The sequence below is a fragment of the Natator depressus genome, chromosome 8 (assembly GCF_965152275.1).
Source record: "Natator depressus isolate rNatDep1 chromosome 8, rNatDep2.hap1, whole genome shotgun sequence".
NCBI lineage: Eukaryota > Metazoa > Chordata > Testudines > Cheloniidae > Natator > Natator depressus.
In genome coordinates, this window is record NC_134241.1 from 93116201 (window position 1) to 93136234 (window position 20034).

A 20034-nucleotide genomic window follows, 5' to 3' on the forward strand; every position below is an offset into this window, starting at 1 on the left:
GTACACACACCACATTCAATTTGGGGAGGGAGCAATTTTCACATTGCATAAGAAAATAGCCTTTTAATACCACGTAATAAAATGTTGCATGAGAAAAGTTGTATCTGAATGGTGCTCAGACTGCAAAATACTATTAATAGTGTCCTCCAGTGCCCCGTACTACACCTCTGCACATGCTAATTGCACTCACACAATTAGGGGTGCTAGAGTACTCAGCAGCTATGCTTTAAACTCTAGAACCAGCCCCTTCTATCAACTAAATGGGGGCTAGTTTCATTGAATGAAATCCGAGTTGCACCTGCAGAACAGAGAGAGCATTTGGCCCTCAGGGTCTAATTCCGTGCTGATTCATGCCACGCAAACCTAGTCGTGTTGCATGAGATGTGTGTCAGCGCAGATGTGGGCTTTAAATTCTTCTGCAGCTCGGTTGCAGCATTTTAGGTGTTATTAAACGAGAATATTTTCACCTTATTGTTGTGGTTTTTTTTGTGGGGGGCTGTATAATAAGTGTCATTATATAACAGGGAAAGTTATTAGGGGCTGATCCTGTGAGATGTTCAGTGCACTTCACTTCCACTGACTTTAAGCCCCAACATACACAACTGGCTCAATGTGACTTCAATGGGAGTATAGGGCTGTCTGAACTTTGGCCCTATGAGAACCATAAAACATACTTCAAGGGTATTCTTGGCAGTAGAAGCCCCAAAAGCACCAAGTTAAATGGAAACCTCAGATCCTGAACCAGACGTCTTAGAGTTAACTAGGAAATTAATTTAAAAGAATGAACATGAATAATATCTCCCAAGCCCAGCAACATAAATGGAAGAAGTCCAACGTCTCCCTGAAGGCCTGAGAGTCAACAGCCTCTTCCACTGCAAGCATTAAAGATGTCTCTTCAAACAATAAAAAATGTGTATTTTGGAGCTTGAGGGAAGTCTGCCCTCAAGAATCTCTTTGTCCATCAGCATTGACTAAAGCATATGAAATATTGAAGACTTTATGGGGTCCTCTAGCCAACATATTCCCTCATTCTAACCCCAAGGATTCTTTTCCCCATTAGAATATAATCTTCCATGCTTTGGCCACTTTCCTTCTTATCATATATAACTAGAACAGATGATCTCTCATTAAATTATTTGAGAAATGCATATTTGGATACAGCTGTCCGGAATACAAAGAAGCTCTGTCCTTTCCAGGGTACTTATTTCAAGTGTGATCCACAATGTCCAAAGTGCGAGACACTGTAATAGAAAATGACAATGGGCTTCACAATCCAGCAGATCCATGTTGTTTTGGAAATGTAACAGTATCTTATCCGTTCAGTACTATGTCCCGCTCAATTGACCTGTTACCACAGAGGATAAAATCCTACTACTGCTAGCAGCTCATAGAGTTATTTCTTTAGCTCAAATGGTAGAGGCCCATGCTTTTAGGCCTGAAAGTTTCAGATTCAGATCCTGATGATGACCCAGGAGATGGATTGTTAAATATTCAAAACATCAGAGCAATATGGCTCCATTATGATACCAAACAAGTTCATTCTGACATTACAAGCTCGCATACCCTTGGCCCTCATTTTGAAGTTAGGATGGCTTTATGTTTAAATAATACTGACCAAAGTGGAGAACATTCTCTGTCAATAGCTAGATGAAGTTGTCATTGGTGTTATAAAATTAAAATGATGAAAAATTCCCAACCCTGACACTTTTCTGTGGGTGATACTGTTTTGGGTAGAACAGAAGACACACTACAAAGGAATTTACAAAGGAAAAGAGTATCAGTATCCCCTTTTTACAGATGTCAAAACAGAGGCACGGAGTGATAAGTGATTTGGACACATTTTCCTAGAAGATTAGGCCCTGATCAAGCAAAGCATTTAAGCATGTTTATAACCATAAATACTGAGCAGTCCCAGTGATGTCTCATACATGCATTTAAAGATAGAATATGCTTAAGTGCTTTATTGGATCAGGCCCTTAATGCTGAGTGTATTAGACAATTAAGCTGCTCAAATCCATTCAGCTTGTAACGATCCTTTACAGGTGCAGTATGCGCTAATAAAAATGAATAGAAAGAACACTCCCATTTCATAACTTTAAAGAGACAACTGAATTCCTTTAAAAACATGTACAACATGAATTCCTGGAAAGGGTGAGGAGCCAAGAGTGAGAATTAAAAAAACAATGAGGCCCCTGGGGAGATTTTCAAAGACACAGGTTAGGTAACCTACCTCCTGTCGAGAGAGGCAATGTCACCTCGTGGATAGAGAAGTAGACTGGGACTCAGAACACTGGGGTTTAATTTCTGGCTTTGCCACTGGCTTGTTTGGGCAAGTCGCTTTACCACTCTGTGCTTCAGTTTCCCCATCTGTGAAATGGAGATAATGATACTCATTTCTTTGTAAAATGGTCTGAGATCTACTGATTAAAAGTGCTATATGAGAGCTAGGGATGATGATGATGATGTTAATGGGCGTTGGGTACCTCCCTCCCATTTCTGCCTTTCAAAATCTCCCCCAAACCCAGAGGCTCATGGCATTCTCAACACAGCAGCAAATTATACACTAACTGAGAGAGAAAGACTAAAAGTAAGGCAGTTTTCAGGCCTGGTGTGAAGCATGCACATCTCTTGCTTTCCAGAGGGCTGCGCAGCATCAGACGTTTTTGTCTACACTGTCCTTCCCTTAAAGAACTGAGGCCCCAGCACTGAGCCAGCTGTGTGGTCAGTACGAGCATGAAACAGTGAAGGTTGGTGGGTGCAGGCAAATGAAGCACGTTATCCACAAAACCTGGGGATTTGAGATGTTGCCCAGGGTCAAATTTTGCCCTTTGCAGAGAGGCAGCACAAGGCACTCATGTGATGCCTAGACCTTGTGCTGGAGCTCTGCACAGGGGTGGATTTCACCCTCAGGATAGGTGGTCCAGGCCAGGTCTGTACTACTGCTTCACAGAGGGCATGCGGAGTAATGGAAAAGGGGGCACGTGACACATATTCAAACTGTGGTCGTCTACAGTGTCGTTCTACAGTGTCCTTGTGTGATCATAAATGACAGGGGCATGGTCTGGGTGACTATGAGTAGGAAGGGAAATGGACCATACAAATGGGAGCCAAGCTGTCCACCAGACAATGTCTCTATTAAGATGTGGTCCATATGATGAAAAGTTCGATCATCCTGCGCTACACCCATGTGACGTGACCTCCTATGTGCCAGGGGCCAAATGGGATATACAGGGTCCCAATTATAGGACAATAGCAGGTGGTTGGGTTGTTCAGCCTGCCCAAAACTAGTACCTCACATACCTGTTGGTCATAATAGATACTCTGTGACATTGCTACATGTCAACCTTCCCCTCTTCTGCCTTAGCTGGCCCAGGGCTTGAATGTTATTCTCCTAGCCATCTTGTTTGGGAATCTAAGCAACACTGGATATAGCTACATGCAAAAAAATCCTGTGGCAGCAAGTCTCAGAGCCCGGCTCAACTGACTCGGGCTCGCAGGGCTCTGGCTGCAAGAGCAAAAATAGCAGTGCAGACATTTGGGCTTGAACCCGGGCTCTAAGACTCACCCTCCTCACTGAGCTTCAGAGTAAGTTGAGCTGGGCTCAGAAATTCGCTGCTGCCTGTTTGCTGTGAAGATGTACCCATGGTCCTTTCATGGGCATGGTATGTTGTGTCTGCTACCAGCCACTCCTGGCTAAGTACTGAGCACAGCAGCCAACGGATGGTTGCAAAGAAGTGAGGCTCCAACGGCACCGCTGGTGAATTTTTGGCACAGCTCTTCTCGCTGGGCACAATATTGCACCATAGCAGAGGCCTGGGCTCAGCATCATTAATTGGAAAGAAAGACAGGAGAAGAAAAGATGTGCATGATGAGAAAAGCAAGATTACAGAGTAGAACGCTTTGCCTGTCCTCGTTTTAATGTTACTGATTGAAAACAGAGTCATGATCTCCACTACAGAAGTTTATTAACCTAATCCCTGTTTGCTGGTGGGAATGGCATGCTGAGCTTTTCCATCAGCCTAGTACTTGGAAGTGGAAGCATGGCACACTGGTGCAGTTTATCTTGTAGTGAACTAATGACTCCAAAGAGACTGCTTTAACAAGGGGTTAGTAAACTTCACAGTTGTCTGCAATATTTTTACTGGAAGTTACAGAAACTATTCAAACATCTGTCTAGATAAGTAAACAAATAGAGCTTTAAACCCTGTTGACACATACGTTATAGCTGACTCACTATTTCTGACATGGAGGTAATCAATGGACTCAAGTTACATTATTGAAGGAATGTGTCAGCTAATAGGATATGCTTTCTAAGACAAGTACAGCGTGGTGCGTGTGTGAATCCTTCACATGGACTTAAAAACTGGGCCTCATCTAAGTCTCTGGCTCTCTAGATAGTATTAGCACTTCACTGATGCCCCCCAAAAGAATCTTGTATGGTTTTCTTTTCCAGAGTAAATGGTGGCAGTGTGAGTATTTTTAATATATCTTCCTCTTCAGCAAAACATAGCAATGGCAACAAGTTCTATGGTATTTTAAATATATCCTAATATAAGCGTCATATCCTTACTCTGTTGTAGGTCAAAAGCAGTGATTCTACAGTTTAATACAATGAGCTTTGGGACAATACGTCTTGTGCAAAATGATAATGTTTAGAGCAGTGGAAAGAACTGTATGTACGAGGAACCATTCAGCCTACATCAAAAACTGTGCCCATATTAGGCACAATAGAGCATTTCATCCCCGAGGGGAAAATATTCATAATATTTCATCTGAACTATACATCCCACTAATGTCTATATTCCCCTAGTAGGAAAAGTTATTGCCTACGCTGGACAATAGATCGTCATATGCACTTTTAAAATATAGGCACTTCAGGTAACCCCTTTGAAGACAGCGAGATTGCTCATGTGAGTAAGGGTTTGTAGGATCTGACCGATATATTATGTGTGATAGACCCAGGCCAGTTGGGTACAGCAGAGTAGTAGAAGGCAGATATACGGGCCACTGGATTAGCAGTTTTCTGTTCCTTGACTGACCAGAGCAGGGGCTGCTCCAGGCTAGGGTGGACACATGACTCCAATTAGCCTGCAAAGAGTCAGTTGAAGCGTTAGGCTAATGAGAACACCTGACTCCAATTAACCTGAAAAGAGTCAGGTGAGTCTGTTAAGCAAATGTGACACCTGACTAATTAAGGCCCCTCTGATACTATAAAAGGGCTCACCCAGTCAGGCCGAGGAGAGCCAGGGAGCCAGAGGAGAGGAAGTGTGGCTGAAGGGTTGGGTAATGAAGACACCCTCAAACCACTGGAAAGGGAGCCCTACTGTAAGGGTGAAGAAGGCGTTAAGAGAGAGAAGCGGGGGAGCTGTGGGGAAGTGGCCCAGGGAAATGTAGCAACTCTGGCAGTGAAAGGTCGGCTGCCAACAGCTGCTGCCATTAGGGTCCCTGCGCCGGAACGCAGAGTAGAGGGCGACCCTGGGTTCCCCCCAACCCGTCACTACAGAAACACCTCCTGGGAGGGGAAGACAGGCCCTTGTCAGGACAGGAGGCTAAACTGTTCTTGAATAAGCCCATAGGGACAACAGAGACTCTGGGAGTTCTCTCACCAACCTCCTTCCTGGCTTATGATGAAAAGGGCTCAGTAGACTGTACCCTGGCCCTAGAGAGAGAAGGGCTACATGGAGGCTTGCAGTGAGCCTCTGAGGCTAGCATAAACTGCCTGGAAGCGCGGGACCCACAGGGACAAGGTTGGAGCTCTGCCACATATGATATATTTAAAATACTGCAGCACTGGTCGACACTGCTTTTTTTTGCTAGAGAAGAAAATGCATTCAAGATATTCACACTGCCACCAGTTTCAGTTCCACTATCATTTTAAGAATGTTACAGCTTCTACACTAATAATTATGTAGCCACTATTAGTGCAACATGCTACACAAATGAAATTTTCATGGTGCAAATGTATTAGTGTTACAGTTTATTCCCTTAGGGCCTAATCCTGCAAGGTGCTGAGAACCCTCAACTCCAGTGGGATTTGAGAGCACTTGGCTACTTATAGAATAAGGTCCATATGTATTCCTATAATAATAGGACATATATGGGGTTAGATTTCCAAAGGCACAAAGGGCAGCTGGATGCCCAATTTCCTTTTTAAATTAATGGGAGCTGGGAGTGTAACTACTATGTGTCCCCTAGATACCATGATGATGGGAATCATAAAAAACTCTAAACCAGACAGACATATGGCCTGTTTGTGCAGGAGCACAGGGGAGTGGAAAGGCACAATTCTTTCATCTACATCTCTCCAAACACTTGGTAAACTTTGGTGAATGAAGTCTCACAAGGTGTCTTTGAGGTCGGCAATTCTTACTGATGGGGAGTGTAGTGTATAGGAATAGGACAGTATCCCTGTTAAATAGTTTGTGAGCCCTATAGTGGTGCTCACCATGTTCTGTGTTTTTAGAAGCTTCCAGAAACCATTCAGAGAAACAGTGCCATGTAGCTGCATATTGGTGTATATCTAATGACCACAGTTATCTGAGACCCAACTGTGCCTGGGTAGTTTCTTCAAATGGTTGCTGTTGTGCAAGGAGCAAATGACACAGCAGGGAAAAAAGGCCACATCTCCTAAGGTAAAGAGAATTTTGCTGGTTGCCTTGTCAGAAGCCAGGTATATAGGCTTGTTCCTGAAGGTATTCTCTCTTTCAGGATATTTAATAAAAGGCAGGAATCTTCTTACGCTATTTCTTTCCTTACAAGCATGTGAAATATACAAAGAAAACACAAGGCTTGTTTGTTTTTTCCATCAAACAGAGTGCCTCTTTCAGAGCCATTCCAGGCTTCTCAGGAAAAAAAACAAGTACAAGGCTGAGGGGTTAACTCCTCAAAGGAAACTCAGCGAGTGAGTCGTTCTTCATATACTGCTTGGTGACAAAGGCTGGCCTAGAGTGTGTCTCTCTTCATGGCATGGACTTCACCTCCTTGCTTCTCCGTACAGAGCACCTGCCACATATAAATACTATCTGAATACTAAAAATTCCCTAATTTAACAGACTTTGATGGTACACTATGGAAGTAGGATTAGGCCCTTGTTGCCCTATCTTCAGCCCCTCAGCTTTAGACTACAATCCCAAAGCTTCCTGAAAATTGAACAATTGGCTTAAAAACAGGAAGCCAGGAGCTAACAAATTACAGTTCTTGTAATCAGAACAGGCGGTTGAGAAAGGGTAGTGTTTTGGCAATGATAGCTAATTTCCATGCCTCATTAAAACAACATGGCTTATTCATATATTTTTAGGCCTGTTTTTCATTTAAGGGATAACAGAGCAGGTGCCCCCTTTTACGAGGCAATAATCCATTTTGGCTGAGCAATTTATCACTGCGGGGGAACCGGATGTATTCACACTGCCAAGGAAAACAAAGTACCAGTCCTGTTGTCCTTCTCCTACCCCTTATGAGGAAGGATATTAAACACAGTACACTTCACCTTGTCCTGTGTGTTACTCCCCAGTGCTGAGTTCAGCTATCAGGGTCAGTAAGGTGATTGTCAAAATCCCCGATTACTCTCCAGTCATGTTGGTCCTCTGAGTTAAGGCCAGTATCTGCAAAGCACTCCTGCTGACTTCCAAGGAAGTTTAGACGACTCAGAACTTCATAAGGAGTGCACCCAGCAAGTCACAGGGCATATGATCTTCTTAGGCACCCACTACCTTGTAGAGTCAGACCCAGGATCAAGCCCCCAGAGCCTACTCTTTTTCCCATTGAAATCACCAGCAAAACTCCCATTAACTTCAGTAATGCAGGATTGGGCCCTTAGAGACCATGTACATGATCTGGGAGTGACTCAGCCCTGGACCTGCCAAATGAGGCCAATGACCGGCCGACCTGCATCCAATGAAGTCAATGGGAGCTTTGCCATTGACTTCAGGGAGAGATGGATCAGCAGCAGCTGAACCCCGACATGCTGGGCAGCAGGCAGAATGGGGATGGTACAATGAGCTTGCACAGATTATATCGTATTTTATATGTTCCTCACTCTGCATGAGAAGCCGAGGGGATCTCACACTGCAAATTCAGCTCACGTTGCGGAGTTTGAAATGTAGTGATCCAGGGTTTGGGGCCAGCCCATTAGAAAGTCAGGGCTGTCTGCCACGTTCAGATGAGATCAGTGTTTGGCTTCCGAACAGCTCCAGAGTTCCGTAAATAGAAGAGGGACGGAGGGCACAGGGGACAGAAAACGGGTATGACTAAGGAAAAAAATATTTCTCTTAAGAGTTAGATTGTGCCTGATTCTAATACCTCTGTAATGGAAGGGTGGAGGGGAAGCTGACCCTTCTGCACAGCCTACTATCCACATCTCAGCTTGAGAACAAGGGAGCTACATGTCTGGGACTCCCTACTTTAAACAGGGGATTGGGAGGAACCTTGTCTCCACACCCACCCTGCTAAAATGGCAGGATGCAGTGGAGAGGAAGTAATCTGCACCTGTAAGGGGGTGGTTCAAATTACTTCCTTCAGGAACAAGGAAGGAGAACCTCACAATTCCTTCCCAGGGTAGCTCTTGGAGCGGCAGCGCTATGTGCCACCCCTTACACAGGGCTTTGAGCAAAAGCCCTGTGTAAGAAATGTTATGGGGAGGGAACATGGAATGGAGCCAAGATGGGAGGCAGGAAGCAGAAACTTTAATGTTAAAGGTGTAAGGTAAGGAGACAATCAGAAGAAAAGGGAAATCCTGGGGAGGAAAATGAGAAGATAGAAACAGTCTGCACTGAAGGGTGGCCATTTCATTGAGAAATCATGTGATATGGAGTCCTTGTTCTCCCGGTCTGAGAACCTCCAATTTTTGTATAACTTAGCATAATAGTTTGTGATTTTTCTGAAGTCTTCCATAGGAATGCTGAAAATGTTTCTTTTCTATTGAAAAGTTTAAATGTGCACATTCCACTCAGTCTCTTCTTAATATGTGTGTAAGGCTCCAGACTGGGACTTGAGATCTAGATTTAATTCTTTGCTCAGGCACAGACTTCCAGTGTGACTTTGGACAAGTTCCTTAACCTCTGTGTCTCAATTTCCCATATATAAAATGGGAATAATAATCCTTTCTTAGCTCACAAAGGTGTTAGGAGGATAGATTCATTCATAGATATTAATGTGATGAGCACCATATAAGAACCTAGATTGATCATGTCATCCCTAGTTATATATCGACAACAAAGAGGCTTTTGATTCAGTCAAAAGATCAGCATTTTGACTCACAATGAAAGGAAATGGCATTCCAGATGTTCTGCTATATCTGGTGCGTGACCTTCACACTGGTACCAGGGTGAGAGTGTGTGTTGGTTCACGGCTTTTGCTGCCTTTCTACACAACCTGAGGTGTGCCTGCAGCAGGGATGCATTCTTGCTCCAGCACTATTCTGTCAAGCTATTGACTGGATATTAGGACTTGCCGCTCCACACGTTGGAATCAAGATTGATCAAGAAGTGTTCACCGATGAAGACTATGCTGACAACACTGCCTTCATGGTGGAACAGTCAGTGAATTTCAGTTTCACCCTCCAAGGCCTTCAAGATGCTGCCCATGCTATGGGGTTGTTGAACCTCTCACGGCGGAAGACCAAGGTCCTGAACTTCCAGCTAGGCCACCAAACTGCCTGGTGCAGGTGGGGCCTAGTACTGCGGTGAGCTCCGATGAGTTCATCTGTTAGGGGGCTTATTCCTTCACCCACTTACTTGCCTGGTCCTTCTTGCATGAACAGAGAGCAACAATATCTGAAATCCAAAGGTGCAAACAATTCGATGTTTATTGGGGTGAACTTCCAGCAAGCATGATTCCAGTTTCCTTCCTTAGTATCCTCCTTCCCAGCTCTGACACCAGAGAGCCTTACACCTGTGTCCCTGTTCCCATTCCTGCCCTTAGCAAAACATGATTCCAATTTCCCCACTCCCATTCCCTGTTCCCATTTCCCCCTTTAGCAAAACATGATTCCAATTTCCTTACCCCCATTCTCTGTTCCCATTTCCCACACCCATATGCCCCCCCCACTTCCTGATTGACTGCAGACTATATAGTAAAACTTGAGTTCTGCTTTGCTATACCTTAACCAATCATGTTCCTGAAATTTAACTAACCAATCCTAACATATTGTAACATGATTATGTAACCAATTATATCCCACCACCTTAATTAGTTTACACCCAGCAAAATTAATTATACAGTAGACAGAAACAATCACAGAACCAGACAGAGATTATACAGACAAACAATAACAAAGTGGGAACTATAATGACAAAACAATACAGAAGTGAGGATTTCACATCCCAGCTATTGATAAGTGAGTTCTTGCCAGACAGGATGCTATCATACTAAGTTTCCTTTTACATTTTCTAGACACTTCCCTTTCTCCGGAGGTGATAGGCATTATCAGGACAGGATTGTATTCCTAACAGCCCAATAGCACCTTCTTTCAATGTGACTAGTTTGGAATGTGAGGATGTGACCGTTCACTTCCCAGCTTATGGCTGCCTCTGCTGCTTAGCCAAAGGCCTTAGCCTAAGAACAGGGCCTCAGACTGTCACAGTAAGAGAAGGACCTTACACTGGCAGACAGGGATTTTGATTCTCTCTTTTATACCTCTATAACTAGCCAAGTGATAAGAATACACCTAAATTCTTAGAGTATAGGCCTTTACAGACAGACCTGAATATCTATATCCTAACATCATCTACCTAGGCAGCAAGCAGAGTTCAAAAGGTCACAGCAAACCAGACTTTCTTTGGTGAATAGGTTTCACCCCTTCCGGCATGAAGTCTCGCTTATGGATGCAAAACCAGCCTTGCACTGAAACAAAGTTCAGGATCTCTCAAACCTGCATACTATATGGATCAGAAACCTGGGCTCTCTCTTACAGGCAGACTCGAAGAGGCTAGAGGCATACCATATGCGCTGTCAGCACCAAATCCTGAGCATAAAGCAGTTTGACTTTGTGCAAAATGTCATAATTTCGCAGAGACCTTCCCTGTCTTTAGTCACTCTTTATATTAACTGCTGTACGGCCATGTCACCAGGATAGGCAACAATACCTCAGCACACTGTCCTCTCAAATTCTACATCAAGGCACAAAGTGTGCACACCCTGATCCTACCTGGTGCTGATCACAGGACTGTCCCAGAGATTTTGAATTTGCAGGACAGAGCTAGATCTGGGAACTTTGCTACATGATGGCTGGTGGGACAACATGAACTGTGGTCACTGTAGCTGGTGCAACAGTCCTCAGTAGACTGTGTGTGTTTAATGATGATCTCTAGTTGCATAACTGGGGTGGGCAAACCTTGGTCTTGCCTTTATATGTATATTGGCTGCTTTAAATAGTGTGTATTTTTAGGTCACTTTGCATCCCATAATATAACTGCTACTAAAAATTCACATTGCTTTTACTGATCCATGCCAATGGCAGAATCTTAATTGGGGAAACCATCCGCATCACCCATGTTCTTATCCGACATTTTCTTGAGATTAGGTTTTAGCCTTTCCGTATTATAACTTAATCTTTTTTTTTTTCTTGTGATGGATTCTGAAGTGCTTTGACAAATTTCTTCAGGGAAGAGTTGTGCACAATTTGGGCTTTTCCTGCAGAAGCTTTCATGGAGGGCAGGGCAGGCTCATATTATCTTTCACAGCTGGACTATCCCTTTGTGCTGGATGAGGGACAATCCCCATGTGAAGCAAAGGACAGACAGCAACCATGTGAAGATCGCGTCTTGTAAAATGAACACAATGGCTCTCCACGGAGACATAACAAAGATAAGACAGAAGTGAGGGCTACCAAAAATATAGGGTTCGAAAAGACGTGGGTCATAAGGGTGCTAGAACGTATCTGCTCTTCTGGAACAGAAGCTTTTACTACGCAGGGCTGTATTTCGACTATGTTTGACCTGAGGCCACTGTGGTTCATATGTCTACAACCAACGGTTTATGCGGCAGCATCTTAGTGCAGAATAACGAGGAGAATTCCATTCTTATCATCCCTCACATGCCCAGGGCTGTGGGTGATGACTGGATCATTCAAGTGCTCACAATATGTTCAGTCTCCAAGACAAGGACTAGTTGCCAGCCAACCTTGTTAATTTAGTATCTATTGCTGGCTGATCCAAGCAATTGCGCTGAAATTGAGGTCACAAGCTCATCTGGGATAAGAAAGAAAAGTAAAACTAGGAATGTAGGAAGAAAATATTAAACACATTAAAATGTCTATCATTAAAACTACAAGGAATGTACATGAATAGCTTTTAGGGCCTATCAGAAGCCAGTTTTAATCCATGGGATTTAAATACATGCTTGCTCGCTTTGATAAGTAAGTATTTCCTTAAGCATAAACTTCAGCAGATACTTAAGTGCCTTGGTGCATCAGGGCCTTAACTCTCAGTCAATCATATAATTCACTTTGAAACAAAAGGTATTAATTGAGCATACTAGAAACAAACAGGAAATCCTGAAAATCTAGCCTTTTGTTCAGCTTTCTATGTGAAACAAATCACACTGGCACTTAATATATGCAGTGCAATGAGAGTACAGAATCTGAAATTCAGCACCTTTCACAAGACCATACATTGACAGCGGGCACAATGCTGTATAACATCCTGTCCACTTTATCTTGGGTGGAGCAATAAAGGAAGGAAAGTCACAATAGCACTCCTCCTTTAATCAAAATATCTCGTGTCTGTCTAAAAATCAAGGATATTTTAATAATAGAGATCTTTTTGGACTCGGTATGATGTCAAAAGCTAGTGAGAGACACAAGGAGTAACTGAACATGCATACTGGAATGTCCATCAAGCATTTAACAGCTTCCAAAGTGTCTGGGTAGTATCCTTTTCAACTGATTCCTTTTCAGTCTAATAAAATGTATAAAACAACCACTTTTTTCAAAGTAGTCTTTTTTCTTTCTTATGCTGATACCTGTATCTCTGCCTACTATCTAGCACTCTACGATACTCTCTCTCTCTGTATATTGCAAAATGTTTTAAAGCTTTCCGTAATGCCTTCAAAGAATTCAGAGAATGCCACTTGCTCTGTGTCCGCTATTTAGACTTTGGAGCCAATGGAACTGTGCCAGTTTACATCGGGCAAGAATTTGGCCCTTAATAGTTTGCATTTCTTTTCTGGGGAACAACCGAGATACAGTAACTCCTTGCTTAACTTAGTTATGTTCCTGAAAAATGCTACTTTTAGCGAAACGATGTTAAGTGAATCCAATTTCCCCATAAGAATTAATGTAAATAGGGGGAGTTAGGTTCCAGGGAAATTTTTTTCACCAGACCAAAGAAATTATACACATATACAGTATAAGTTTTAAATTTTAAACAAATAATTTAATACTGTACTCACCACTGATGATTGTGAAACTAGGTTGAGGCGGGGTGTAGCGGGGTCAGGGCACAGGGGCTTGCCCCGCTCCGCCTGCCCGGTGTTCTAGCCAGGGAGTAGAGTCAGGGCATGGGGGCTTGCCCCACTCCACCCTCCCGGCGTTCCTGCTGGGGAGTGGGGTTGGGGCACAGGGGCTTGCCCCGTTCTGCCTGCCTGGCGCTCCTGCCAGGGAGCGGGGTCAGGGGCTTGCGCATTCAACAGCTGGAATGCCGGGCAGGCAGGCGGAGCGGGGCAAGCCAAACAACCTTATAATGCAGGGGTCTCAGACTCAAATGACCATGAGGGCCACATGAGGACTAGTACATTGGCCTGAGGGCCGCATCACTGACACCCCGCCCCCAGCTGCCCCTGGCCCTGCCCCCACTCCACCCCTTCCATGAGGACCCGCCTCTTCCCGCCCCTTCCCTGCCTCCATTCCAACCCCTTCCCCGAAATCCAGGGACAGCATATCAGCGTGTTTCCCCCTTACTCAGGGCAGACTGTTCTCCCATAGAGAGAATCAAAGGCAGCATGAATTATTACTAACTATTTCCACCATGCCCAGAGAGGTGCACTAGGTGCCTCACAGACCAGAGAGGCAGCCACAGGCCCTGCCTGAAGATTGGACCATCTAGAATGTAGACAGGGCCCAACAAGGAAAGAGTAAGAAGAAAGAGAAAGGGAGAGAGACATGGCTCCAAAACGAGATCATGCGGTGACTAAGCAGCGACTCACTTTAGGCCCTGGCCATGTCTTTTGGGGCAGGTTTTGATTTATTTGTTTAATCACTTCACCCTTCACAACAGGAATGAATTTTTAGGAGGGGCTTGACAGAGGTGAGGCTGGTAATTTGATTAATAGGGTTTGGGAGAGCGTTCTAGGCAGAAGTAGCAGCAGGGAGATGCTCATGTGAAAAGGAGTAGAGCAGGGTGCCACAGCAAGGTGTTGAATTCTCTATATGTGGTGCATAGAAACAGGATTTCCAGTATGTTATAGGATTAATGGCCCTTAGTGAGAGGAACCTACCCAAAACGGGAAGGGGAGATGGAATGAAGGAAGGACCTGTTCATGGAGAACCTTCATGGTCTGAACTGGGCCTGAATTCTGTACGCCAAATTACTGGCATCCTGTGGATATGCCCTGCCCCACACTGAGCATACCCAACGCAACTGAGAACTAGAGTAGCTGATATGTAGTGTAAGGGGAAAAGAAGAGGAGAATGAGTGTGCATGCCCCAGAGACACAAATTGCCCCACAAGGGGCAGGGAGTGTGGGGAAATGCTTGTAAAGCTGTAGAGAGCTGCACCATTCAAATGGCTGAGGCACTGTACCGCACAGGTGGGCAAATAATGGATTTTTCCAGTTCACTGGCAATTTTGAAATTTTGGGGAGGAAAAATAGTTTTGGATCAAACAAAATATTTCATTTCTACCAATTCCAAATGTGTTCCTATTTCTACCATATCTAATCATTTTTAAACTTTTTGCTTAAAAAAAAGGAAGGGAAGATTTGAAACAAAACATTGTTTCCAACTGAACAATTGAAATGTTTCGTTTCAAAAATGTCAAAAGAAAATGGTTTGATTTTTTTTCCTGAATTTGTTTGTTTTTTTCTAAATGACCAATTTGGCCAAATCCACATGAATTCACAAAACATTTCGGTGTCACCAAATCTGGCTTTTTTTTGGTGAAAACAGTTTTTCTGATAAATGTTGCCCAGCGTTCCCTATGTACACTAAGGATCAGGAGGGACAGATTTTGCCTCCCTCAGGAACCACCCCTCTGGCAGTGCAGCTCAGCATCACTCCTTCCTCAGGGCCATGTGCAGTTGACACCATCTGGCCTTAATTCATCATGAAACCGTAACCTGCAAATAGATTTTTCCAGGAGTCTGGATAAAAGAGAGTTGCAATAAGTGAGCTTTGGCATCTAGAAGGGAGTGGGCAAATATTCTTGTCAGTGTTTTAAATACTACAGCATCTAGTAATAAGAGAAAGAAATGATGCACATTTTCTCTTGATTTATGCGCCTGATATGAAATATATGTTATACATTTCCTCTGGGATGTATTTCAACTCCAAACCTGCGATACCAGCTTATAATGAGTTACACATTTATTTTGAAACAGTGCAGACCAAGATTAATTGGAAGCATGTTCCGTTTGACTAAACAGGTACAATAATTCTTAAATATTCACTGTCACTTACGAGGCCTGTGCATTGAGGTTAATCATTACACTTTTTGTACGCTATGGGCAAATCAAATACAGTAGTGATGGAGCACACCACAGTAAAAAGCCAGAGTGCTCTTTATGTGGAGAGAAATTAATAATAGTAACTAAAGGTGGCCAAGAAATGGGGTTTTCTTTGATGAAAAGTTTAAATTTTCTGTGAATCAACTAAAAACACACAAGGTTTCAGCTGAAAACTGAATAATCTCAGTGAGTTTTCAAACAACAGTAACGGAGCCTGACAACCACTGTGTGAGGGTGAGTAAGATTACTATCCCTATTTTACAGGTGAAGAAACTGAGCCAGAGGAAGGTTACAGTAACCACCATTGAAAGGTCAACATATACTAAAAGCGTAGGAGCACTTATTATTTATTTTTATTACAGTAGCATCTAGAGGCCTCAAGGAAGATTAGGGGACGCCATTGTGCAAGGTGCTGTACAAACACATATGGAGAGATAATTATAAGCTCTTTGGGCTAGGGACTAATATTATTTACTATTTGTACTGTGGTAGCACCTAGAAGCTGCCATCTTATTGTGCTAGGCACTGTGCAAACCCTTCAGAGCAGAAAGTTGAAATAGACAGATAGGGACCTGAGGCACAGAGAAAGTTTCCAAGGTGCCACAGTAAATCAGTGGCAGAGCCAGAGTTTGAACTCAGGTCACTGAGGGCCTGTATAGTGCCTTCAGCACATAGTGATACTCACTGTACCTAGGTACAACAAGAGTACTCAGGCCTTAACAAAGCTACAGTTGGTTCAGCATGCAAGTGAGGACAGGAGAGATGGTCAAAGGTATGCAATATATGTGTTTATTATTATTTTATATTACATTAGTGCTTAGAAGCCTCTGTCTCAGATCAGGATTCTATTGTGTTAGGAACTGTACATACACAGTAAAAGGAGAGTCCCTGACCAATCTAGAGCTATGAAAAGATAATAAAGGGGGCGGAGGGGAGGGGGATTTATCATCTTGTCTCTGCAACTTCTTCCTACATGGGTTGTGCATAAACATGGACAGCAAGATAACAACATGTTAGTGTGACTGATATAATGGCTGTATTGCCATGAGTTTGAGATCACTACATTGCTTCTGAGTGACATTCCCATGAGTAAGTAATTTGGCCATACCAAATTCATGTGCTTCAATCTTCTTAACCACACCACGGTATCACGTATTCACCTTCATCTCTCTCGCTATATAAAGAGGCATATCCAGATAAAACTAAATGAAATCCATTCATCTCCCACTGAAATGCAAACATTTTGAAGGCAGGGTGAGATGTGATAGCTCTTTCATGGCGCAAAACAGCACTACACAACAGTTTGGGTAATAAAGTCAATACCACACTCAGTGTAAATTGTGGGGCCAGTTAATGTAGGTAGAACACCTTGCTGTTCCCATCCAATTTCTACGGCACAAACAGAATTCACCAACCTGCTCTCATACCTACCGACAATGCTAGGTGCAGCTGCCCTTGTATCCAGCTGAAAAAACCAAAACAAATGGAGGGGAGGGGTGAATTAACAAGCAAAAGGAGACAATGGGCCAGATGCTCAGCTGGTGTAAATCCAAGTCGCTCATTGGAGCGACATGGATTTACACCTGCTGAGGATCCAGCTCATAGTTTTCCTCACAACATTTCACAGTGGCGTTAGAATGTCATCTCAGGGAAAGGTTAAGACTCTTAGGAGCTGGTTGCCCTGACGAATCCAGGTTGCTGACATTTTGTTGACCTTCACATCGTGAATTGAGCCATAGACTAACCAATTTGGCCAGTGACACTTGCACAGAGCCAATGTCTGAGGGGAAATACTGCTCCACCAGCAAGCACACGATGCCCTGTGGTGCCTTCCTCCCATGTTAGGATTTCAGGACTTTTAAATGGGCCTAATAAAAGGGATCAGTCCCCCTTGTTGAATGCTCATCTTTGGGCTTTGCACTGAGTCCATCTGTGCATTTCTGTCAGACAAATTTATTTTATTATTTACAAAAATGCATCTGTCATTATATCTCCTTCTGCTTGTACACACATCAAAGAACAACAATGTGGCTGGCCACAGTCAGTCCAAATACAGAACTAACTCCCACAGTGAGCCCAAAATAAACCCCAACACCCCTGCCTCCAGGATATTGCTAAACAGATAGGCTTTGCAACTTGTCCTGGAGGTCAGGAGGGTTAGGCTATTTGGACAAACAGGGGAAGGGAATTCCAGAATTGAAGACTCCCCCCCCCCCAATTCTGGTAACACCTTGCCAGAAGCCCACCCCCCAGCTGCTCAAATCTATGGACTTTTAGCTCAGACACCTATGCTGACTTCAACTCTCATGGGAAAACATGGGGAGAGAGTGGGATGAGAGATCAGAAAGCTAGGCTCCAAACCAGATAGGAATTTAAGGGGAAAATTCTCTACTATACCATAGCTCTGCTCAATCCAGGGCAGGAGGTGAGGGAAACATCAGGCCAGTCCCAGCTCTGATGCCTTTAGAGCTCTTGCCACGGCAGTCTAGACTCAGCCACTAGCTTAGAGTGCTTAATGAACCCTGTGCCAGCGAAGGATAGGAGCTGCAGAGCAGATCCCTGCCCCCCCCCCCTTGCCTAAGACATACTCTCTCCCTCCCCTGACATGACCCCTCTTTGCCAGGAGGGAGAGGGAGGACAGAGTCATGGGACCAAGCAACAGCTCAGATGTGCCAGCAGGGAGCTTCCTATGATAGAGGAATTCTATGCTGGGCATCTGGCTGAATTACAGCCAATATACCTCTCCTGAGTGGCACAAAAGGGGTGTAAGGATTTGGCCCTAATGATCAATATCATACCTTGAACTGGAATCAATGTAGTCTCTGGAGTGCTGTGTATCAGGCTTCTTGCAAGTCAAAGTGTTATACATCACAACCCCCTTGCTGAATGGTCTCCTAGGTGAAGATGTTTTCTGAACAAACGCCTCAAGACATTTTCATTCGTTTCTTTAAAAAACCCAAGGAGTCCATCAGTCTCTTTTTGAGGCAAATCTATTACTGATTAAATTCTAACAAGCTAATTTGGTAATAACCACTATTTTCATCTGACAAATAAGCCAGCTCAAATTGCTGGCATAATATACTTCACAAGAACAGTGAGTGAAAGAGGTTATTGCATCAAGTATTCAGTAAATCAAAGGAAATCTGTATAGCTGATGCCAGAATCTTACGTTTTTATAATAATGATGGTGCACCTAATCAGTTCAAATTTTTATTTCTCTCCCTGCTTTTACTTTAGCTTTCTTTTGGGCCCCATTTGCAACATGCTTGAGGGACAGGAGGAAACTAGAGTTAATATGGGATGGGGAGAGTGACATATTTGGCTGGCTGGAAAGAAAATTTAGTCCAGAAGACATTTAAGGCCATGTTTCAGAGGATGCCTCTAAGTTTGCACGTGCAAAATTTGCACACACGTCTTCCCTCTTCCTTGTATACTAGCTGAGCAAATTTGAGCTGGACCCACAGAGATGACACACACAGGACTCCCCTTTGCCAATTTGTGTAGAGTGGCTTTTCAGAGCAGAACTGAAGATGTATTAATTACAGCCGTAGCTAATCAAAATACATCCAAAATTATGCTGACAATAGAACTAGCATGATTAGAAGGAGGACATCAGTAGAAGGAGATTAGAAGGAACAGATCTTCAGCTGGTGCAAATTGTCATAGCCACTTCAATGGGACATTAAGAATTAATACCAGTTTCAGATCTGCCTCTAAGTCTTGTTTTCATGTTGGCTTTGAATGCAAGAAGCAATCTGTTAATTTAGTTTTTGATGTGACAGCAGTGATATCATATTTGCCACACATGCCACTCACCGCAACAATTGTTTTCCCAGGTTAGATTATGTTGACTTTTCAAGTGTAGAAGCCATGTTTCCTCTTCAAGCGATGTTGTGAAAACAAATGAGTTATGTTGTTTTTGTGTAAGTTCAGTCTTGTGACAATTTTATACACCTGGCACAATCTGTGTTGTTTCCTAGTATGGGGTGATGCTGAGTGTTAACAATTGACTGGAAGTTTTCAAATAATGGTTTTGCACACACAGAGTCCAGTAAGGTTTCACTAGTGAACTTCAACTTCTAAATTCTCATACCTGGCTCATTACCCCTTTGTTTCTCTATCCCATATCATGAGAGGATTTAATTAATTGATGAAACCACTAAACACAGGGACTATATGAACATGCCAGTGCAGAGCTACCAAAGACTTTGCCAATTCTGTGGGACAAAATATGTCTGTACAAACAAGGATGCAGGAATATGGAGAAAATGTGAATGGACTATTTCCAACATGTCCTGTGGAAATGTGACAAGAAATCCACTGACTGAAAAAACAGATTACACACTGTCTGTGCCCTGGATCTGTGCCCTGAAGAAA

The 20034-nt window shown here is 43.4% G+C and overlaps 1 long non-coding RNA gene across 1 annotated transcript; it reads right to left on the reverse strand.

Moving 5' to 3' along the window:
• Window positions 1–878: 878 nt before the first annotated feature.
• LOC141992949 (uncharacterized) lies at window positions 879–18157 on the reverse strand. The gene is made up of 3 exons (XR_012640699.1): window positions 18055–18157; window positions 2231–2367; window positions 879–1241 (listed from the first exon to the last, which is right to left on the reverse strand). It is a non-coding gene; the product is annotated as an uncharacterized LOC141992949 (long non-coding RNA).
• Between the last annotated feature and the right edge of the window lie 1877 nt (window positions 18158–20034).